The sequence below is a fragment of the Monodelphis domestica genome, chromosome 8 (assembly GCF_027887165.1).
Source record: "Monodelphis domestica isolate mMonDom1 chromosome 8, mMonDom1.pri, whole genome shotgun sequence".
In the NCBI taxonomy this organism is placed as follows: Eukaryota; Metazoa; Chordata; class Mammalia; order Didelphimorphia; family Didelphidae; genus Monodelphis; species Monodelphis domestica.
In genome coordinates this window covers 163845679-163871053 of record NC_077234.1, presented here as the reverse complement: position 1 = coordinate 163871053, position 25375 = coordinate 163845679, and positions in this window count along the sequence as shown.

Sequence of the window (25375 nt, the reverse complement as noted above, 5' to 3'; positions counted from 1 at the left end):
GGTAGCGATCCAAGCAGGCAGGCAGGTTGTTTGCATAAGGGAGGTCTAATGATGGGAAGCACTTAGGTGTCCTGCAAGATAGTTGAAGCATGGCCTCAAGGAACATGGGTTCTAGTGGCATATGAAAAATGAATGTCTAGACAGGTAGCTGAGAGCAGATAGAAGCACATAGCCGAAATCCAGTCACAGGGACAGTGACTTAAGGAAACGGCCATTGGATAGGAGCAAGGATGTGCTGGTAAATGTTTAACAACCAGGTCTTTTTTTTTTTTTAAATATATTTTATTTGATCATTTCCAAGCATTATTCGTTAAAGACATAGATCATTTTCTTTTCCTCCCCCCCACCCCCCATAGCCGACGCGTAAGTCCACTGGGCATTAGATGTTTTCTTGATTTGAACCCATTGCTTTGTTGATAGTATTTGCATTAGAGTGTTCATTTAGAGTCTCTCCTCTGTCATGTCCCCTCAACCGCTGTATTCAGGCAGTTGCTTTTTCTCGGTGTTTCCACTCCCATAGTTTATCCTTTGCTTATGAATGGTGTTTTTTTTCTCCTGGATCCCTGAAAGTTGTTCAGGGACATTACACCGCCCCTAATGGAGAAGTCCATTACGTTCGATTATACCACAGTGTATTAGTCTCTGTGTACAATGTTCTCCTGGTTCTGCTCCTCTCGCTCTGCATCACTTCCTGGAGGTTGTTCCAGTCTCCATGGAACTTCTCCACTTTATTATTCCTTTGAGCACAATAGTATTCCATCACCAACATATACCACAGTTTGTTCAGCCATTCCCCAATTGATGGGCATCCCCTCGTTTTCCAGTTTTGGGCCACCACAAAGAGCGCAGCTATGAATATTTTTGTACAAGTCTTTGTGTCCATTATCTCTTTGGGGTACAGACCCAGCAGTGCTATGGCTGGGTCAAAGGGTAGATATTCTTTTGTCGCCCTTTGGGCATAGTTCCAAATTGCCCTCCAGAATGGTTGGATCAGTTCACAACTCCACCAGCAATGAATCAATGTCCCTACTTTGCCACATCCCCTCCAGCATTCATTACTTTCCTTTGCTGTTATGTTAGCCAATCTGCTAGGTGTGAGGTGATACCTCAGAGTTGTTTTGATTTGCATCTCTCTGATTATAAGAGATGTAGAACACTTCTTCATGTGCTTGTTAATAGTTTTGATTTCTTTATCTGAGAACTGCCTATCCATTTCCCTTGCCCATTTATCAATTGGAGAATGGCTTGATTTTTTGTACAATTGATTTAGCTCATTATAAATATGAGTAATTAAACCTTTGTCAGAGGTTTCTATGAAGATTTTTTCCCAATTTGTTGTTTCCCTTCTGATTTTAGTTATATTGGTTTTGTTTGTACAAAAGCTTTTTAGTTTGATGTAGTCAAAATTATTTATTTTACATTTTGTGATTCTTTCTATATCTTGCTTGGTTTTAAAGCTTTTCCCCTCCCAAAGGTCTGACATGTATACTATTCTGTGTTTACCCAATTTACTTATGGTTTCCTTCTTTATGTTTAAGTCACTCACCCATTTTGAATTTATCTTGGTGTAGGGTGTGAGGTGTTGATCTATTCCTAGTCTCTCCCACACTGTCTTCCAATTTTCCCAGCAGTTTTTATCGAATAGTGGATTTTTGTCCCAAAAGCTGGGATCTTTGGATTTATCGTATACTGTCTTGCTGAGGTCGTTTTCCCCCAGTCTATTCCACTGATCTTCCTTTCTGTTTCTTAGCCAGTACCAAATTGTTTTGATGACTGCTGCTTTGTAATATAGTTTGAGGTCTGGGACTGCAAGGCCCCCATCATATGTGTTTTTTTTCATTATTTCCCTGGATATCCTTGATCTTTTGTTCTTCCAAATGAACTTTGTTATGGTTTTTTCTAAATCAGTGAAGAAGTATTTTGGTAGTTCAATGGGTATGGCACTAAATAGATAAATAAGTTTGGGTAGGATGGTCATTTTTATTATATTGGCTCGTCCTATCCATGAGCAGTTAATGTTTTTCCAATTGTTCAAGTCTAGTTTTAGTTGTGTGGCGAGTGTTTTGTAGTTGTGTTCATATAGTTCCTGTGTTTGTCTTGGGAGATAGATTCCTAGGTATTTTATTTTGTCTAAGGTGATTTTGAATGGGATTTCTCTTTCTAGTTCTTGCTGCTGAGCTGTGTTGGAGATATATAGAAAAGCTGATGATTTATGTGGGTTTATTTTGTATCCTGCAACTTTGCTAAAGTTGTTGATTATTTCAATTAGCTTTTTGGTTGAATCTCTAGGATTCTTTAAGTAGACCATCATGTCATCCGCAAAGAGTGATAACTTGGTCTCCTCCTTGCCTATTCTGATGCCTTCAATTTCTTTATCTTCTCTAATTGCTACTGCTAGTGTTTCTAGTACAATGTCAAATAGTAGAGGTGATAATGGGCATCCTTGTTTCACTCCTGATCTTATTGGGAATGCATCTAGTTTATCCCCATTGCAGATGATATTAGCTGTTGGTTTTAGATATATACTGTTTATTATTTTTAGGAATGACCCTTCTATTCCTATGCTTTCTAGTGTTTTTAATAGGAATGGGTGTTGTATTTTATCAAAGGCTTTTTCTGCATCTATTGAGATAATCATGTGGTTCTTGCTAGTTTGCTTGTTGATGTGGTCAATTATGTGGATGGTTTTCCTAATGTTGAACCAGCCCTGCATCCCTGGTATGAATCCTACTTGATCATGGTGAATGATCCTTCTGATCACTTGCTGGAGTCTTTTTGCTAGTATCCTATTTAAAATTTTTGCATCTATATTCATTAGGGAGATTGGTCTATAGTTTTCTTTCTCTGTTTTTGACCTGCCTGGTTTTGGAATCAGTACCATGTTTGTGTCGTAAAAGGAGTTTGGTAGAACTCCCTCTTTGCTTATTATGTCAAATAGTTTGTATAGTATTGGGGTTAACTGTTCTCTGAATGTTTGATAGAATTCACAGGTGAATCCATCAGGCCCTGGGGATTTTTTCTTAGGAAGTTCTTTGATGGCTTGATGGATTTCAATTTCTGATATGGGATTATTTAAGAATTCTATTTCCTCTTCTGTTAGTCTAGGCAGTTTGTATTTTTGTATATATTCATCCATTTCTCCTAAATTGGTGTATTTATTGCCATATAATTGGGCAAAGTAATTTCTAATGATTGCCTTAATTTCCTCCTCATTGGAGGTGCTGTCCCCCTTTTCATCTTTAATGCTGTGAATTTGCTTTTCTTCCTTCCTTTTTTTAATTAGATTGACCAGTACTTTGTCTATTTTGTTTGTTTTTTCAAAGTACCAGCTTCTTGTCTTATTTATTAAATCAATAGTTCTATCACTTTCGATTTTATTAATTTCTCCCTTAATTTTTAGGATTTCTAATTTGGTTTTCTGCTGGGGGTTTTTAATTTGATCGCTTTCGAGTTTTTTCAATTGCATTTCCAATTGATTGATCTCTGCTCTCCCTTGTTTGTTAATATGAGCTTTCAGGGATATGAATTTGCCTCTGATTACCGCTTTGGCTGCATCCCAAAAGGTTTGAAAGGATGTTTCACCATTGTCATTTTCCTTGATGAAATTATTAATTGTTTCTATGATTTCTTCTTTAGCTAAACGGTTTTGGAGTATCATATTGTTTAATTTCCAATTGGTTTTAGATTTGGTTTTCCATGTACCATTACTAATCATTATTTTTATTGCCTTGTGATCTGAGAAGGCTGCATTCATTATTTCTGCTTTTTTGCATTTGTGTGCTATGTTTCTGTGACCTAATGTATGGTCAATTTTTGTGAATGTGCCATGTGGTGCTGAGAAGAAGGTGTATTCCTTTTTATCCCTATTTATTTTTCTCCATATGTCTATTAATTCTAATTTTTCTAAGATTTCATTCACTTCTTTTACCTCTTTCTTATTTATTTTTTGATTTGATTTATCTAAATTTGATAATGGTTGGTTTAAGTCTCCCACTAGTATGGTTTTATTGTCTATTTCTTCCTTCAATTCTCCTAGTTTCTCCATTAGAAATTTGGGTGCTATATTATTTGGTGCATACATGTTGATTAATGATATTTCCTCATTGTCTAGAGTCCCTTTTAACAAAATATAATTACCTTCCCTATCCCTTTTGATCAGGTCTATTTTTGCATTGGCTTTATCAGATATCATGATTACCACTCCTGCCTTCTTTCTATCAGTTGAGGCCCAGAAGGTCTTACTCCATCCTTTAATTCTGACCTTGTGGGTGTCAACCCGCCTCATGTGTGTTTCTTGAAGACAACATATGGTAGGGTTTTGGATTCTAATCCATTCAGCTATTCGTCTACGTTTTATGGGTGAGTTCATCCCATTCACGTTCAAAGTTATGATTGTCATTTGTGGACTCCCTGGCATTTTGATTGCCTTCCCTAATTCTAACCTTTTCTTCTTCGGCTCTACCTTTTAGTCCAGTGATTTACTTTGAATCAGTCCCCCTTGTCCCCTCCCTTGATGTTTCCCTTTTTAGTCCCTCCCTTTTTGTTCCCTCCCCCTCCCCCCTCTCTTTCCCTCCCTTTTTGTTCTCCCTCTCCCCCTCCCCCCCTTGGTTTTCCCTTCTCCTTACCCTTGTTGGGTAAGATAGAATTCAAGATCCCAATGGATCTGGATGTTTTTCTCTCTCAGAGTTGATTTCCCTGAGATTGAGGTTTAAGTAACCCCCCCCCCCTCTCTTCCTCTCCTTCTTATAGGAGTTTTCTTCCCCTCCCCTTCCCCTGTGAATCTTTGTGTGAGAACCATTATTCTATTTGGTCTTTCTTTACCCCCTATTTATACATTACATTTTCCCCACATATTAGTATACATAGGTTGATATAAATGTAGTCCTTATAGAAGAGAGTTTGAGTAAAAGAAGATAACATTTTTTCCCTTTCCTTAATATTTACCTTTTCAGGTATTCCTTGCTCTTTGATTTTCGGTATCAAACTTTCCACAGAGCTCTGGTCTTTTCTTTGCAAAAAGTTGGAAGTCTTCTATTTTGTTGAATGCCCATACTTTCCCTTGGAAGTATATAGTCAGTTTTGCTGGGTAGCTGATTCTTGGTTGGAGACCCAGCTCTCTTGCCTTTCTGAAGATCATGTTCCATGCCTTACGATCATTCAGCGTAGAACTTGCAAGGTCTTGTGTGACCCTGATTGGCATTCCTTTATATCTAAATTGTCTTTTTCTGGCTTCCTGTAGGATTTTTTCTTTTGTTTGATAGCTTTGGAATTTGGCAATTACATTCCTGGGAGTTGTCTTTTGGGGGTTTAGTGTAGAAGGTGTTCTGTGAGCTCTGTCAGTGGATGTATTGCCCCCTTGTTCTAGAATCTCTGGGCAATTTTCTTTGATTATATCTTGTATCACCATGTCCAGTTTGGTGTTTATTTCTGGCTTTTCTGGGAGTCCAATTATTCTTAAATTTTCTCTTCTCCCCCTGTTTTCCAGATCTATCACCTTGTCGGTGAGATATTTTATGTTCTCTTCTAATTTCTTGGTGTTTTGGCTTTGCTTTATTAGTTCTTGCTTTAAAGCCTGGTTTTCTTTTACAGTTTGGTCAAACTGGTTTTGTAGATGCGTGAATTTCTTTTGCATCATTTCCCACTTTTCCTCCCAGAGGGCTTCCATCTTTTTGGTCCTTTCTGATTCAAATTCTTCATGGGTTTGTGGAGAGTTTCTATTTCCTTTGGAAGATTTTGGAGAATTTTCTTGTATATCTTCTTCTATCTGCTCTGTATTTTGTATTTTGGCTCCATAGAATGTGTCCAGAGTCGCCCCTTTCTTCTTATTTTTCTTGGTATTTTGGGGCTTCTGTGCTTCTGTGGAGTTTGTCATCTCTGAACGTGGAGGATTGGCTTTTCTTGTCTTTGTCTGGTGATCAGAGGCTTTAGTCCTGGGCAGATGTTGGTTCTATGAGCGTTCCCTGGGTTAAACTGAATATGCCTCACTGGAACTGGAATGGAAGGGTCGGACCACGAGGCCACACTCTCCCCCTGGCTCGATTTCCGGAAGTTGCCTTCAGAATCCCTGGCCGTGAGGCTGTTTCCTCGGCCTGCGGGGGGATGGGCTGCCGCTTCCCCAAGCTCCGAGAGCACAGACTTTCACTGAGACTTGGATAGCAGGATCCAGCCCGTGAGGCTGTCTTGCCCGCCCTGAGGGTTGCTGTTGTTTTGACCAGCTCTCTGCAGCGGAGGCCCCAGGCAGTAACTTTCACCCGGACCGACCAGCTCTTTGCAGCGGAGGCCCCAGGCAGTAACTTTCACCCGGACTGGGACTTGGGTAGAAGACCCTGAGGGTTGTTGTTCCTCAGACCCTGCTCTCTGAGCCCCGCGCGGCTGCCGCTTCCGGGAGCCTTGGACTCTGCGCTCCTACCCCTGAGGTCCGAGGGATCTCGGGTTCTGGCTTTTAAGGGGAGCCGTACCTTTTGAACCGGGTCCAGGTCCAGGAGGAGGGTTCCCAGGGTCTGTGCTGTTGATCGTTTTGAATTTCGGCGCCTTAGGAGCTTCTAGTTTGAGATCGGTCGGGAAGGGTTTTCCGGAGATCTGAACTTCAGCTTTCTCTAAGCCGCCATCTTAACCGGAAGTAACCAGGTCTTTTTTTTAAAAATGTAATGTTGCTTTTTTGGGTGCTTTTTTTTTTAACCCTTAACTTCTGTCTTAGAATTGATACTAAGAATTGAGTGGTAAGGGCTAGGCAATTAGGGTAAAGAGAAATACTTTCATAGCAAGAGAAAAGCTTTCAAAGTAATCGACATTACTAAAATTTTCTCCATTACTTTCTTGAGTCTAGAAAACCAACAGAACCATTGATCAATCTCGGTTTGTAGCCTTTGCTGATATAGATGTAGATGTTTGCAATGAAAATTGAACAACTGGTTCTTGAGCCTGTTCCAACTGATGACAGCTTCACCCCTAGATAGGAGAAATACTGCCAAAGTTAGGGAATTAAGCATGAAAGATCAAAACAGATCAATGTGCTAAGATTAGAAGGCAGCAACCTGGTCACAGTGAAGAAAGCCAGAGTGCAAAAAATCACCCCTTCCCTTTGACTCGGTGATCCCACTCTTAAGCATAGACCTCACAGAGACTGATAGTGACAGAAAGGAAGGTCCCACATAGACCAAAGCATTCCTGATGGCCCTCTTTGTGGAAGGAAAAAAATATAGGGAACATATAATGAATCAGGGGATAGCTGGATAAACTGAGGTATGTTAATATAATGGAAGTTTGCCTGTCATATAATACATACTTAATAAACGTTATTGATTGATTGATATTGCTGTAGAAGAGACAAATCAAAGCAATGTAAGCCTTGCCTGAGATGAATGATCCTTTTCTAGTTCCTGATCCATTGTGGATGTATCCCAAGGCTCTGTTCCCTCTTTCCCTCTCCCTACAACCCTACTCTCTGTGACCTTATCAGCTCCCTTGAGTTTAATTATCATTCTTCTGGAATGACTCACAGATCTATTTATCCAGCCATGGTCTCTCTCCCGAGCTGAGCTCTGGCACTTTATTACCAACTGCTTATTAATTGGACACTTAGAACTGCTTGTCTCATGGACATCTCATACTTAACATGTCCAGAAATCAACTCACTGTCTTTTCCCCCTAGAACTTTGTTGTTGTTCTATCATTTTCATTCATGTCCAACTCTTTGTGACCCCATTGGGGATTTTTGTGACAAAAATTCATAATAGAGTGTTTTGCTGTTTCCTTCTCCAGCTCATTTTACAGATGAGGAAACTGAGGCCAACAGGAGTAAATGACATCCCAGGCAACACAGCTGTTAAGTGTCTGAGGCTTGGTTTCCCTATTTTTGTTAAGGGTATCTCCATCCATCCAGGCTCCTAGGTTCAGAACGTTAGGGTCATCTCAGCCCTCCCTCGTCTCAAACGAGTAGGTAAGGGTTGTTCTCTTGCCCAGCACCTTTAGCATGTCTCCTTTTCTTCATTCACATGCAGGCTCCAGACCTCCTTCCTCACTTTTTGCCTGGATTATTACCATAGCTTCCTGATTATTTTGCCTGCCTCAGCTCTCTCTTTCTCGTCTCTAATTTATCCCACACACCTGCAAGAGTGATTTCCCTAAAGCACAGGCTTGGCCATTTTGTTCCCCTTTTCAGTAAACTCCAGTGGTTCACTATTAGCCCTAGGATCCAATACCAACTCCTCTGTTGGTATAGACAACTCTCTACCCCTTGGATCTAACCTGCCTTTTCAGCTTTATTCTACCTTATCTGCTTTCACGTACTCTGTAGTCCAGCCAAACTAACCTGGTGTTTGTTCCTCATACATAAACCTATCTCTGGTCTGTCATCAACAGCTTGCAACACAGAACTTCTTTTTCTTCCCAAATCATTTACCAAAATCAATTCTTTTATCTCAGTAAATTTCAAGCACAAACAATGTCTTCAGCTCACCAGCATCACCCAGATGTATAGCTAAGTGACTTTTATATCATAACAGTATAAATTACCAGTGATCCCATCACTCTGCTCTTGCCTTCAAGTTTCTCTTTGCCTTTAACTATGCATTTGTAGACTGAAGGTCACCCACACCCAGCAGGAAACATAATAGAGACCAGAGAGAACAAACAGCCCCAAGTCACTCTGATGTTCAGTGTTCCTTCTGTGAACCCTGCAACCTTCTGGACTATGTACCTTGCCTCCCTTCACATTTAAGGTCTGTCCAAAGCCTTTAGTTCTGATTCGAGATGTGGCCCTCTCTGTCTGACCTTATAGCCTTTCATGATCCATCATCAGTTCTGAGCTTAGATACCTTCCTAATATAATGAGCCAAGTTTCATTTCCTACCCCACACCCACTCAGCGACCCATGCCTTACTTCTGTCCACCTCTCTTCCTTATTTTCACCAGCATGCCAAGAAAATAAGAGGTCTCGTCGTCTATTAATACACTCAATTCATTCTTTGGACAGTAAGTGCTGCTTGTTCAGATCTGGCCTCAGATACTTCCATTACCTAGCTCCTGCTGTTCTTTTGCCTTAGAACTAATACTTAATATCAATTCTAAGACACAAGGTAAAGGCTTAAAAAAATTAAGTACCTATTCTAGGATGGGGGAGATGAGAAAGTGGTATTACTAAACTTAGATTAGACATGATCCCTGCCTTTTTTACTTTTAAAAATTAAACTTTATTTTTTTTAATGAACAAAAATGTATTTTGTCTCCCTCTTAATCCACCCCCTGCCACTGGAAAAAAAAATAATAAAACTTTTCTAACAGACACGTAGAGCCAAGCAAAAACAAACAAATAAACAAACAAACAAACAAAAACAACAAATTCCTACTTAGGCCAAGTCAGAGAGATATTTTTGGGTACTCTGTATGTATGTAGGTAGGTATGTAGGTAGGTAGGTAGGTATTTCGAAAAATATTTTTTCCTTCTATATTTTGAGTTCATCGTCTCTTTGTTGGGAAGTGGGTAGTATACTTCATCATTGGTCCTCTGAAACCACAGTTGACCATTGCACTGATTACAGTTCATAAGTCTTTCAAAGTTGTTTTGTTTGTTCGTTTACTTACAATGTTGTCATTGTCCAAATTGTTCTTGGAATTTCTAATCTTAAAGAATCTGAAAATCTATGGACTGTGCCTATAGAACTTTGTTAGTAAGAGTGACTGTTGACTAGGAAGCCTCAAGGACCCCAGTCCGGCTGACTTGGAGCCTGGTGTGAAGAGAATAAGCCATCACAGATTCACAAAGTCTGGGTTAGTTGCTGGCTTGGAGGACGACCACAGAGGGAAAGCACTGAATTTGGTGTCAGAAGACCTCATTTCGAGGTCTGAGTCTCACATTTAGAAGCTACATAATTATTAGCAAGTTACTTAGCATCTCTGTTTTTTTCCATTTCCTTCTTGTAAAATTTAAATTAATATCCAATAACTCAAAATATTATCATTTGTATAAGATTAATAATCGCTTGAAGTAGGAAGTAGGAAGTAGGAAAACTACAAAACTACCAAAAAAACCCTACAAAAACAAAAATAAAAGCCTGAATAAAATTCTCCTGCCTCTCACCTCACCCCACCTCCACAGCCCCATTTCTGGGAGAAGAGAGAGAGAGAGCAGAGCTACGCAAAACTTATATATTCCCTACATTAGAACGTTATATAGATGTGTAACTGGGATGCTGGGAAAGAGTCCCTGGGGAGAGAATTCTAATTATACATTGTGCAAACAATACTTATACAATGTACCTTATGGAATTTTTTTTAAAGAAAGTTCTTCAAATCTTAAGAGTAAAAACTAGTATATATCGCATGCCTTAAAGTTTACAAGATGCTTTACAAATATTATCTCATCTTATCCTCAAGCAATTCTGAAAGATATTTGTAATTATTATCCCCATTCTCCAGATGAGGAGAGAGAAACTTAGAAAGGTTAAGCAACTTGCCCTGAGTCAAAATCAGAAAGTATCTGAGATCAAATTTGAACTCAGGTCTTCCTGTCTCCAGGTCTAGCAATGTATCTACTGCTATTGCCATAAAAGCAAGTAGAGTGTCATGGGCAAGTAGTCATAGGTCACAATCTAAATAGTTTAGAATAATAGCTCAAGGGGAAACCAGAACTGAATTAAAAGGATTAAGGCAGCAGGAAACCTATACATAAGAAAGTAAAGAGGGGCTGTGAGCAGCCTTTGCAAGCTTTCACTTACCTACCCTGTATATTTGGCTCTTCTAAATGGAAAAGACCCTTGCTTAATTATGATCATATATCCTCATCATGCCAGTTACGCAAAGCTATTTCCTGGGGAAGGATGGGGAGACAGAATGCAGATGAGGTCTGATTTCTTAGGGACTTGAAAGGTAGACTGCAAACTGTCTCATCTGTGCTATCTCAGAGCAAGCAAAACACACCCTTCAACCCAGTACCAGGTGGACCCCCAAAAGACCAAAGGCAGCTGGCTAGTGGCTGGTACAGTATGGTGCTAAAAACAAGGTCCTGCACTTAGATAGAGAGATACTGTATGGATATGCTACTCTCAAAGAAGAGTGCAAGTGGAGCTGGGTCTTGGAAAAGTTATTGGTACTGGTCAACAGAGTTATTCATTTGCATAGGAATGAGTAGGAGGTTTATCAAATGAGTTTATTACACTTGCATAAAGAATCACATCTATGTGCCAGGAAGACCAAAAACCAAGAAAGAAAACTATAGAACAATCTCCTTAATGAACATAGATGCAAAAATCTTAAATAAAATATTAGCAAAGAGACTACAGTAAGTTATCACAAGAATTATTCATTATGACCAGGAGGGATTTATACTAGGAATGCAAGGCTGATATAATATTAGGAAAACCACATAATTGACCATATCAAAAACCAAAGTAACAGAAATCACATAATGATCGCAATAGATGCAAGAAAAGTCTTTGAAAAAATACAACACCCATTCCTATTGAAAACATCAGAAAGGATAGCAATAAAAAGGGTCTTACTTCAAAATAACAAGCAGCATTTATTTAAAACTGTCAACAAGTATCATCTTCAATGGGGATGTTAGTAGCCCTCCCAATAAGATCTAGAGTGAAGCAAGGATGCCTATTATCACCAGTACTATTTAATATTGTACTAGAAATGTTAGCAATAGCAATTAGAAAAGAGAAAGAAATCAATGGGATTAAAGTAGGCAATGAGGAAACTAAACCATCATTCTTTGCAGATGATATAATGATATACTTTGAGAATCCTAGAAAATCAACTAAAAAGCTAGTAGAAATAATTAATAACTTCATCAAGTTGCAGGATACAAAAGAAACCACAAAATGATCAGCATTTCTATATAGTTATAACAAAAATCAGCAGCAAGAGTGAGAAAGAGAAACTCCATTTAAACTCACTCTAGACAATATAAAATATCTGCATATCTATCTGCCAAGATTCTCAGGAATTATATGAACTCAGCTACAAAATACTTTTCACCCACATAAAAAAACTAGATCTAAACAATTGGAAAAAGATTAATTGTTCATGGATAGGACAAGCTAATATAATAAAAATGACAATCTTATCTAAATTAATTTACTTATTCAGTTCCATACCTATCAAACTACCAAAGAATTTTTTTATAGAATTGGAAAAAATTATAATAAAGTTCATCTGGAAGAACAAAAGATCAAGAATATCAAGGGAACTAATGGAAAAATGTGAAGGATGGGTGTCTAGCAGAACCAGGTCTTAAACTATACTACAAAGTAGTGATCATCAAAACAATATGGTACTGAATAAAAGATAGAAGGATGGATCAATGGAATAGACTAGGGATGAATGACTTGAGCAAGCTAGTGTTTGATAAACCCAAAGATCCTAGCTTTTGAGACAACTATTTGACAAAAACTGAAGAGAAAATTGGAAAATAGTATGGGAAAAAATTAGGTTTAGATCAACATCTTACACCCTATACCAAGATAAATTCAAAATGGGTAAATGACTTAAATATAAAGAGTGAAATCATAAATAAATTAGGTGAACACAGAATAGTATACCTGCCAGATCTGTTCCTTCATGGTTGCCATAAACTGTAACAGTTAAAATTAGTTTCTCTGCTAAAAGTATTATATTTTTATGAGGTTTTATTAAAGATTAAGAAATAAAGAAAATACAAAATAATAAAGCATGTGGCTAGGAGGGCCAAAAGGCCCATTCAATTTTACTTACACTACATCTTGAGAGACATGTGTCTTTAGAAGCGGAAGCAGGAAGAGAGCGCGTAGAAGGTGAAGTCAGTTTAAATACAATTTCTGTTCTCTGCCCAGGTGGGAATTCAGGTGAGGTTACAAAGCATTCTGGGAAATGGCCAAGGACATCTGGGAATTGAAGTCCAGGGTTCAAATCTCCATTTTTATAAAAGTAAAGAATTTAAGACCAAGCAAGAGATAGAAAACATTATAAGATATTAAATTAATAATTTTGATTACACTAAATTAGAAAGTTTTTGTACAAATAAAACCAATTCAACCAAAATTAGAAGAGAAGCAAGAAAGTGGGGGGAAAGTTTTATAGCAAAATTATTTGACAAAGGTATTATTTCCCAAATAAATAAGGAATTAAGTCAAATGGATAAGAAATCAAGCAATTCTCCAGTTGGCAAATGGTGATGGGATATGAATAGGCAGTTTTTAGATGAAGAAATCAAAACTATCAATAAGCACATGAAAAAGTGTTCTAAAAACCTCCTGATTAGAGAAATGCAAATCAAAACAACTCTGAGGTACCACCTCACACCTATCAGATTAGCCAATATGACAGTAAAGGAAAATAATAAATGTTGGAGGAGATGTGGCAAAATTGGGACACTAATACATTGCTGGTGGAGTTGTAAATTGATCCAACCATTCTGGAAGGCAATTTGGAATTACGACCAAAGGGCTTTAAAATAATGCATGCTCTTTGGTCCAGCAATACCACTACAAGGTTTGTGCCCCAAAGAGACTTAAAAAAATGTTTGGACAAAATATTTGTACAAAATAATTCTAGCCATGCTCTTTGTGCTAGCAAAAAAAAAAAAAAAAGATTGATTGAGGGTGTCCCTCAATTGGGGAATGGCTGAATAAATTGTAGTATATGATGGTGATGGGATAGTCCTGTGCAAAAAGAAATGATGGACTGCTTGATTTCTATATGAACTGGAAGGAAGGAAGGAAGGAAGGAAAGAAGGATCACATCTTTGGAGATATGTTATATGCCTCCTAGTGTTAGCTTTGGGGTATGTGTTAAGCCTGAAAAATCAAGTTTTAGGAAGGAAAGAACTGCCACTGATTTAATTTTCATGTGGTCTAGAGAACTTATATTTTATTGTTGGTTGCCTGGTTTACTTTGATACTTACTCAGAGATTTCATCAGTGTAGGATATGTCTACTATAATCCTCAATGGCTTTGTAGATGGAGATAAGTTTCTCCAAACTTTGTAAGGGGGTTCTCAAACAACCAGTAGATTCCATGTACACAGGCACAGATCTGTGTTCGAAGTCTTTCCAGTTACCAGGGCTTTTACTTCACAAGTATACCTTTACTCTGTGATAAGGTGTTAAGACATATTGTTAAGACTTTGGACTTTTCCTTTTAATAAAGATGAAATTGAGAAACACAGAAAAAGAAACAGGACTTAAAGAAATTAGTTTGCATTTTTCTTAGTTCTTGACTTGTCTTTCTTAATGGACTGTATATCTGTAATATGTGTATGTGTGTGTGTGTGTGTGTGTGTGTGTGTGTATAATTTTGTGCTAAACCAAAGTCCTCACTAAGATAGAGAGAAACAGAATGTAGATCTCCCAAAGGAGAGATGCCAGATCCAATCCAAGTGGAGCCCTGTGTGTGTGTGTGTGTGTGTGTGTGTATTTTTTTGTGGTTTGCTTTTTTCATTTAATTCTATTTCATAGACACATTCCTACATGACTTTAAAATAAGTGTATACTATTACCATTTACTATACTATTAAATACTATTTATGTTATTTAAAATAACAAGCACATTCCTACATAACTATTTTAAATAAATACCAGTTTGTTTAACTCTTCCCCTATTGTTGAACATTTGGGTTATTTCAAGGTTTTTTTGTTTCTTTGTTTGTTTTGGGTTGTTGTTAGGAAGTCTATTTGCTTGTTACTTTTTAAAATAGCACTGTTATTAATTAGAAGGGACCTGGGGGGCATCTGGGTAGCTCAGTGGATTGAGAGCCAGGCCTAGAGATGGGAGGTCCTGGGTTCAAATCTGGCCTCAGATACTTCCCAGCTGTGTGACCCTGGGCAAGTCACTTGACCCCTATTGCCTAGCCCTTACCACTCTTCTACCTTGGAACCAATACACAGTATTGATTCCAAGATGGAAGGTAAGGGTTAAAAAAAAATATTGGAAGGAACCTGGGCTTATGATATTATTGGTAATAAAGGATTCCTTGAGAGAAACCTCCCTCTAAAAGGTATTATCTCTAGAATGGAATATATATACACATATATATAATTATTATTATACATATTACATATATATCAATGTATCTATTGCTATTACCATAAAAATATGTAATGGGCAAATAGTCATAGGTTTTTGCATATATTTATATACCATATATATATATATATATATACACACACATATATATCAGTTAGATGGCATAGTGGATAGAGCCATGGAATCAGGAAGATTCATCTTCCTGAGTTCAAATCCAGCCTCACATACTTACTAGCTATGTGACCTTTAGAAAGTTACCTAACCCGGTTTGTCTCAGTTCCTCATCTATAAAAATGAACTAGAGAAGGAAATGGTAAACTGTTCCCGTATCTTTGCAAAGAAAGCCCCAAATGAGATCATGAAGAGTCAATTCGCTACTGAAACAGTTCAACAATACCATGCACACCACACACACACACACACACACACACACACACACACACTATATCTATGTCTAGATATAGATCTATGTATATTAAAATGTATCTAGTAGATACAGACAGACAGACCAATAGATCAGATTTAGTCCAGCTGTTTTTTTCATCTCTGTTTTTCTTCAATTCCATTTCTACTTCTTCAGGAAGCCTATGTAGAATAGTGCCTGATGTCCAAGTCTACATACGTGATCAGTAAATGTTCTTTAATTAATTGTTTGATTGATTGATATTGAAAGGAGTTTGCTATAAAAATCTTTACTGATCTTTTCCATCTTTAGTCTCTTTGTTGTCCTCCCAGTTGCAGCCTCACATGCCCTTAGGATAACTTTGTTTAACTGGTTCTCTTCCCAGATTTGTCTGAATCTTGTTTTTTTGTTTTTTTTTATCTCAGACAGATGCTACAATGGGCATTTGGACAGATACTACAGCTGGGACTGAAATTGAGTGGGATGAGGAAAGCAAACTGACCTGCCTTTTAGGAAATTGCACAATTCTTTTAATGAATTCAAGCTTCTCCCTGAAATCAAAGCCCATCTTTTAAACACCAGTATTGTTCCAGTACTGTTATATAGCTATGAGTCATTGAATACTACAGCCTCCAAATAACAAAGCTGAGGATCACCCAAAGTACAATGAAGAGGCATATGGTGGGTGTGAGCAGGCTACAACACACTGTCAACAAAAAGTTTTGCAGAAGTGGCGTATAGTGTGTCACTGAAGACAAATAAAGTGGGTCAATCACATGCATTCTCATCAGAATCTTGCCAGTGTTCATGAAGACTCCTAAAATTTTGTGAACACTTCCAAATTCATCTGTGGTACACTAAGGGGGATCAGCGAACACCACAAAGTAGACAATTGATGAATGTTTATTGACCACCCACCTGAAATAACCTGTTTCTGAAATAGGAATTATTTCTGAAGCATTCAGTGTACCAACTTATAAGATTTAGAAAAAAAATTTAAAACAAGAAGCAAAAAATGAGAAAAAGCACAGCATGCAGATAAAACAATTCCAGTCCAATTTGCACCAAAAATGGAAGATACAAAGATAAAAGAACATTAACACTAAGTATCACAATTTCAAGCAGCAGATTAACTAACACAAATCAATTGTTCTACAAACAAGAACAAAAGAACCCAGAAACCTCCTCTGCCAGTGTGAATGTTTGACCTCTGCCAAAGAGAAATGGCAGCCAAAAGTAACTCTGTTTTAGAAATAGAAACATTTTTAGTCTAATGGGAGAGCAGTATCGCTCCATAAAACAATGAGAAACAGTAGAAGGAGAAATAAATTTCAGGGAAAATAAGCTTGGTGATAGGCTCACCAAAGCAAAGTCATCCTGAGGACATTTGAGGATGAAACTTGACAGAGCATAGGAAAGAGATGAAAAATGGAAAAGTTTGATAAAAATGTTATAACTCATTTTATGATCAAGGATTTTCCACATTTGGAGTCGAACATCCCAGGTGTGTATTGATGAATACAATGATAAAAAAAAAAAGAAATGGACTAGACCTAGTAGGCATAGGGAAGGTTCATGCTGGAGAATACAATTTTGCAGTACTAAGACTTTGACTCTCAAAGTTGTGTGAAAGAGATGCTTCTTTTTTTTTTTTAATATATTTTATTTGATCATTTCCAAGCATTATTCGTTAAAGACATAGATCATTTTCTTTTCCTCCCCCCCACCCCCCATAGCCGACGCGTAAGTCCACTGGGCATTAGATGTTTTCTTGATTTGAACCCATTGCTTTGTTGATAGTATTTGCATTAGAGAGTTCATTTAGAGTCTCTCCTCTGTCATGTCCCCTCAACCTCTGTATTCAGGCAGTTGCTTTTCCTCGGTGTTTCCACTCCCATAGTTTATCCTTTGCTTATGAATGGTGTTTTTTTCTCCTGGATCCCTGCAAGTTGTTCAGGGACATTACACCGCCACTAATGGAGAAGTCCATTACGTTCGATTATACCACAGTGTATTAGTCTCTGTGTACAATGTTCTCCTGGTTCTGCTCCTCTCGCTCTGCATCACTTCCTGGAGGTCGTTCCAGTCTCCATGGAATTCCTCCACTTTATTATTCCTTTTAGCACAATAGTATTCCATCACCAACATATACCACAGTTTGTTCAGCCATTCCCCAATTGATGGGCATCCCCTTGTTTTCCAGTTTTGGGCCACCACAAAGAGCGCAGCTATGAATATTTTTGTACAAGTCTTTGTGTCCATTATCTGAAAGAGATGCTTCTAAAGACATGAAAAAAAATCTCAGATTTAGTTATTTCCAAAAAATGCAACCATTTTGTAATAACTACTGGCCAAAATATAAACTGGACCCAGAATCAAACATGAAGAAGACAAGAAGCTCCATCATTCTTGGGAAATTCTCTAGTGCTCTTAATCTTTTTTTCCTTTTTTAATATCTAAGTACTTACCAGGTTATAGATTTAGAGGGGGAACAGGCTTTCAGAGCCCATGGGACTCATCCTTCCCATTTACAGAAGTTGTGACTTTCCTATAGTTACACAGGTAACATCAGAGGCCAAATTTGAACCCCAAATCTCTGCCTTCAGATAAAGATCTTCTATTCTTTCCAGGAGCATTTTATTCCCACCTATAACAAGGCAAGGAGAGAAGGCATTTTTCTAGCTTCATTTGGATTCCTTGGGTTTGTTGGTTTGCTTGTTTTTATTTTTTATTTGTTTGTTTGTTTTTGCTTGTTTGCTCTTGGGGTTCTGGGGCATGACTTTAGTTTTTAGAGGCAGTATGATATAGTGGACAGAGAACTGACCTGAGAGTGAGGAATCCATGAGTTTAAGTCCAACTCACACTCAGTGACTTTGTGACCCTAGGCAAGTCATTTACTCATAAGTCCTAAGCCATCCTCTGAAGGTTCTAAGGTTTCAGAGATGGTGCTGGTCTGAAATGAGAGGTAGAATCTATTCATTTTGGGGGTGGGCAAAGTGAGAAGAGCATACAAGAACAAAATCACCATTCCAGTCTCTATCTTTTAGCTTTTAGTTTGTGATATTTTTTAATTATGGGGTGGCACCCAATGTTGGTAGTTTTGTTGTATAAGGAATTCCTACTGTGGAAAACCCCTTTAACAATGGAGATCCACAATTTCTCAGTAGCTTATGAGGTCATCCAGCTAGCATTCATCAGAGGGAATAGTGAACCTTGATCTGGAGACCTTTCTCTACTAATCACTACCTCTTACACACACACACACACACACAAGCATGTGATCACACACACACACACACACACACACACTCATGTCTGCAAGTTTGCCTAACCCCAAAGAGACAAGAAAAATCAGTGGTGACAAGGGAGATTTTTTCACCAAGTTATAATAGTTTAATGAGTTCATTAGAAGCAACCAGGCCAGATATCTGTTATCTTGTCCTTCCAGATCTAGGCAGATGCCTTTCTCCCAACCCTCTCCTCTGAGGAAAGCCAATGGTCCAAATGTAGGAAAACCACGCTCCATTGTCATCCTCTGGGAGAGGTGTTGATTCTAGCTTCTAGTTCCACTTCCTAATTCGTCTCCTCACTGGCCTCTGGGCTTCTGCCCTGCTGACCCACTGCTGTTTCCCTCTCACCTAATTCTCCTGACCAGTTGCCTAAAAAGGCCTCTTTGTGCACCTTTGTGTACTTACTAATGGTGGGAGGGACCAGTTGGCACAGAGGGAAGATGAGGGCTAGTCATGTGCAAACATAGTTTCTCATCATGGCAAGCTGGAGAAACTGGTTTTTCAAGAAACCTGCCAAAGCAAGAAAGTGATTTTATTGGGAATGTGTTGGCACACAAAAGGCTTAGTGAGCTCAGGTTTGCATTTCATAGACACTCATGCCAGGCATGGTTCAACCAACTCGGATCCTATCAGGCTCCCAAATGGTCCAAAACAGTAAGTCTGAAGGAATGGACATTCCAGGGGTTGGGGATGTCACTAGGCTGCTAGGTGATGCATCATATAGGGCTGGGAAGACCTGACTTCAAATGTGGCCTTGCTAGTTGTGTGACCCTGGGCAAGTCAATTAACCTCTGTTTGCCTCAGTTTCCTAAACTATAAAGTGGGAGTCATAATAGTACCTTACCCTCCATGGTTATTGTGAGGATCAAATGAAATAACATCTGCAAGGCTTTAGATACAGATTAGGTCCTTCATAAATACTTGTTCCCTTCCCTTCTTTGAACAGCAGAGTTTAATTAGAAAAAAAGGCTGAGCTCTCTGATTGGGCATCACTTGTCTCATAGAAAGTTGGGCTACTTGGCAGATCCTTGAGGCAATAAATGCCTTAGTGCTCTAACCCAGTTACTGGAATGTGGGGCAGAGAACAAATACCACAGAGTCACATAGCACGAGGCATTCTAGACTGAAGCTACCTTCAAGCATGGTGTACTCTCTTGCTTGATCAATCATGAATGAGGAAAAAAAAAAACAGATGGCCTTAGCCACAGCAAGCAGAATAAGGTATGCATCAGAAGAAGTGTTGAAATTATTTTTTAAGAACAAAATGTGATGTGTTAAAAGTTAACATAACTATCTCCATTTTGTTCTGTATTTGCCTTTTTTTCTTTTTCTTTTTTTGCTACGTGATGTCTCAGCACATAATTCAGGGACATTCAAAATGTCCCTTCCTATTTTGGGTTTATGAGTATTCTCTTACAACAATGACCAATATGGAGGCATGTTTTGCGTGATGATACATATAACCCAGATCAAATGTACTTGCTGTCTCAGGGAGGAGGGAGGAAAGGTATGGAAGGCAACAATTTGGAACTTATGGTTTCAGAAAATGTCTGTCAGAAATGGTTATTACATATAATTGGGAAAATACAATGTCTTTTCAAATATAAAATGTCTCTTCCTCTTTCTCGAAATCACTTTACAAAAGACTCAAGAAAACTTTGACAGTTCAAGGACGTTGGCGCCTTCTCCTCATTCTATCTAATAATGTCTTTTTTAGTGATAATATTCATTAGCTCTAATCTCAAGTACAATTATCCCTTCTGCGTTTGAGGGAGTTGGGGGCATGGTACCCTGAGATCTGGAAAAACTGTGTAAAATGTTTTGGTCCTATTTTCCTACCAGAGAAGAAGTCTGCATTTTTTTTCTTTTTCTTACAGGGTGTTTATAGTAACTTCTTGTAAATTTTGGGTTAACTATGCATTGAGTTTCTAAACTTTTTCTGTGTTGTCTGAGGCATCCACAAAACTCTCCCCAAAATTCCATTTAATTTCTATGCCAACCCACATGATGGGGAAAGTCACAGTATGGAAGAGATAACTGTATTGTGTTCAGTTCTAGGTATGCAGTTTAAGGATAAGGGGTCTTCCAGTAGTAGGTGCTGAACAAATGCTTACTGACTTACTGACAAAGTCTACTGATAAATAATACCGATTGGTCCAAAAGACTGATAAAACTTGTCTTTGTCATAGAATAAATGGCTGAGCTAACTAGGATACATTCTTTCCTTTGTAACCAGGGATAGATATCCATTTTTATTGTAATCAATACCTTTCTTGCCTACGTGTTATACCCACTCTGACTAAAACTGCTTTGGAAGAAGCAAGTAATGATAATTTAAAAAAAATAACAGTTTACATTTATATAGTATCTACTATGTGCTAGGCACCATGCTAAATGCTTCACAATTATTATCTCATTTGGCTTTCACAACAACCTGTGAGGTAGGTGCTATTATCAGCCCCATTTTACAGATGAGAAAATTGAGGCAAATGGAAGTTAAGTGTTGTCTAGGGTTACATGACTAATTATTGTCTGAAGCCCCACTAGAACTCAGGTTTCCCTAACTCCAGTACTCTGACCAATGACTATCACTCAATTGTCTATCTCTTTTATTACATCTTTTTTGTTATATTGTGGCTCAGTTATTTTCAGAAAAAAAGAACACACACATACACATGTTATCTCTGATATCAGATTCACACGCCCAGCATCTCTGATGCTATATATTACATGTTAAATGAATAAAAAGCCTACATTTGTAGGACAGTGAAATGGAACAGTGTATAGAGTAGTAGGTCTGGAAATGGGAGGTCCTGGGTTCAGATCTGACCTCTGATAATTCCTAGCTGTGTGATCATGGGAAAGTTGCTGAATCCCATTTGTCTGACCCTTTTCCTTCTGTCCTAAAGTTGTTACTAGGATTAAGGATTTTTAAAAAATCTGTAGTTTACTTGTTTGCAAACCAGGTTTAGCTCTTGTCAGTATCTAAGAAGGTCCCTGAAAATACTAGCAACACAGAGGGAAGAGGCAGTTTGGCAGTGGTACCCAGCCAGACATCAGGGTGGTAAGCGAGGAGTAGTCAGCATCCAAATCAGAAGAGTGGTACAAATAGTTCACTCAAGGCTCCATCAATCAATCACGTCTTGTGGGCACTGTTTAGGGATATAAAAACAAAAATAAAGCCATCCTTGCCCTCAGGGAGCTCACATTTGATCCAGGGGAACAACATGTACATATATAGATACATGCAGAATCGTATATGCAAGTGACTGCTGAGCAGTCCATTTTGCTGAAGCTAAGACACAAATAAAGATAACTTTAATGGTAAGCCCAAGCAGCAGAACTTGCCTCCCTGCAGACAGTGAAAGTAGAAATATGTTGTTTGTTCAGTCATTTTTCAGTTATGTCCAACTCTTTGTGACTCCATAGAGATATGAGGCAGCAGGAAATTAGATATACTGATGATACAGCTTACCAGATCTACTACTTCTATTGGCAGTTAGCTTGAGCCTATAAGTCAAGAAGTCAAGTCAACAAGAATTTATTAAGTTCCAATTATATGAATGACATTGTATAAAGGGCTGGATATAAAAAGAAATGCAAAACGAACAAAAAGGGACCCTGTTCCCAAGAAGTACACTATCTAATGGGGAAAACCCATACCAATAACTTTGACCAAATAAGATAAATATGCTTTCAGAATAAAGTAAAGATCATCTCAGAAGGAAGGCACAAAGATTAGGGAACACTAGGGAAAATTTTTTTGCAGAAGGTAGATCTTTAGCTGAGACAAAAATCAATATCAAAGACCCTTCCAGTGCTGGTGATGTTATCTTTATCTGATCCTTTATCAATTTTGGTGAAAGACATTATAGAAGAGCAGAAGGAGAGCAGGAAGCATTTATTAAGTGCCTACAATTTCCAGATGCAGTGCTAAGAAGCTCTGTGAGATTTCACACCTGGGATGTTTAAATCAGATAGCATCAGAAGTCATGGAACTACAGGTTGTACAATCCTGAGTTCTGATACTTTAAAATCTATTCTACCTGATCCCATTGCTCCTGAAAACTATAAGGACCTAATTTTAGGTTATATGGTAGGTAGGTGGTACAATGGATACAGAACTAGGCTTGGAGTCAGGAAAACCTGAATTCAAATTTGACCTCAGAGATTGAATAGCTGTGTGACCCTGAATACTTAATCCCTGTTTGCCTGAACTTCCTCAATTATAAAATTGGGAATGAAAATAGCACTTTACTTCCCTGGGAAAAAATAAGATGGAGGAAAAAAGTTAATAATAATAATTATGAATATAAATAGAATAAAATCACCCATAAAATGGGAGCAAATAGCAAAATGGATTAAAAACAAGAATCTAACAATGTATTCTTTACAAGAAACACATTTGAAATAGAGAAACATATACAAAGTAAAAACAAGGGGCAAGAGTAAAATCTATTATACTTCAGCTAAGGTTAAAACAATCGGGGATAGTAATCATGATCTCAGAGAAAGCAAAAGCAAAGATAGAAATAATTAAAAGAGATAAGCAAGGAAACTACATCTTGCTAAAAGGTATTATAGACAACAAAGAAATAGCAATATTAAACATGTATGCACCAAATGACATAGCATCCAAATACTTAAAGGAAAAATTAAATGAGTTACAGAAAGAAATAAACAGTAAAACTATACTGGTGGGGGACCTCAAGTTTCCCTTCCCAGAACTTAATAGTTCTAACCATAAAATAACTAAGAAGTTAAAGAGGTGAAAATAATTTTAGAAAAGTTAGATATGATAGACCTGGGGAGAAAAATGAATGGAAACAGAAAAGAGTATACCTTTTTCTAAGCTATACATGGCACCTTCACAAAAAAATTAACCATGTATTAGGGCATAAAAACATTAAAACCAAATGCAGAAAAGCAGAAATAATAAATGCTTCCTTTTCAGATCATAATGCAATTGCTAAGATGAAAATTCTCTGGACACTATATCTTAATTTATAATTATAAAATAATTAAAAGAGTCAGAGAAAGAAAAGATGCCAGCCATATGTAGGCTAGCCATTCCCTTCACAAGCTTCCTCCCCTAAACAGTACTTGTCCAAGCATCTTCTGAACCACAAGACTTCTGGCATCTTCCTGAAATAGGTAAACTTCACGCCTTGTTTGTTTGTTTTTTATAACACTTTTTAAATTTTTATTTTTAATTTTTTTAGGTTTACATAATTATTTTTTTCTCCCTCCCCTCTTCTCTCCTCCCTCCAAGTTGACAAGCAATTCCACTGGGTTAAATATATGTTATAATTCAAAACCTATTTCCATGTTATTCATTTTGTAATAGAATAATCTTTTAAAAACAAAACCCCAAATCCTATACCCTTATAAATAAGTGACAAATCATATGTTTTCTTCTGAATTTCTACTCCCACAGTTCTTTCTCTAGATGTGGATAGCATTATTTCTCATAAGTTCCTCATAACTGTCTTAGATCATTGCATTGCTGTTAGTAGCAAAGTCATTTACATCTGATTGTCCCACAATGTTTCAGTTTCTGTGTACAATGTTCTCCTGGTTCTGCTCATTTTGCTCTGTATCATTCATGTAGGTCTTTCCAGTTCTTGTAGAAGTCCATCAATTCCTTACAGCACAATAGTATTCTATCACCATCATATACCACAACTTGTTCAGCCATTCCCCAATCAAGGGATATCCCCTCATTGTCCAATTTTTTTTGCTACCACAACAAGTGCAGCTATAAATATTTTTGTACAAACAAATTTGGACCTTGTTCTTAACTCAATCAGAAGGTGGGGCCAATTTACAACCTCAAAAGAACAGAGGTTCTCATATGACAAAAATGATATTCAGTAAAGGGCTATAGAAACATATTAAAAGAAATGGGAAACAAAATAATCTAATTCTAAAGAACATGTCAAAGAATAAATCATAAAACCAATCATTTCACTAAAGAGAATGACAAAATGAAACAACATACAAAATTTTGGGGATGTCACCAAAGCAGTGGTAAAGGAAAATTTTAAATCTGTAAATGCTTACATTAATAAAATACAGAGCAGATCAATAAATTGGGTATGTAACTAAAAACAACTAGAAATAAGAACAAATTTTTAAAAAACAATTAAACACCAAATTGGACAAATTGAAATTCAAGGAAAGATTGATAAAATTGAAAGTAAGAAAACCATTGAACTAATAAAACTAGGAATTGGTTTTATGAAAAATCTAATAAAACAGATAAACCTTTGATTAATTTTATTTTTTAAAAGAAAGAAGCAACCAAATTACCTGTATCAAAAATGAAAAGGGTGGATTCACTACCAATGGATGAAATTAAAGTAATTATTAGGAGCTTTTTTCATTGAATTATATTCTGAGCCAATATGATAAAAATGACAATTCTGACATGGAGGCGGAGTCAAGATGGTGGCATAGAGGCAGTAAAAGTTCAGACCTCTGAAAACCCTTCCTTACTGATTAAAAACCTATAGGACTGAAAAACCAAACCTAGCAACAGGATAGAGCCAAGGAACCCTTCTGCTGGACTCAACTTAAAAGGTATGCCCCCCAAAAGCCAGAATTCTAGAATACTCAGGTTTAAGGGGAAAGAAGAAGGATGGTCCCAGGACCCCTTCCCCAGCTACAGTACTGA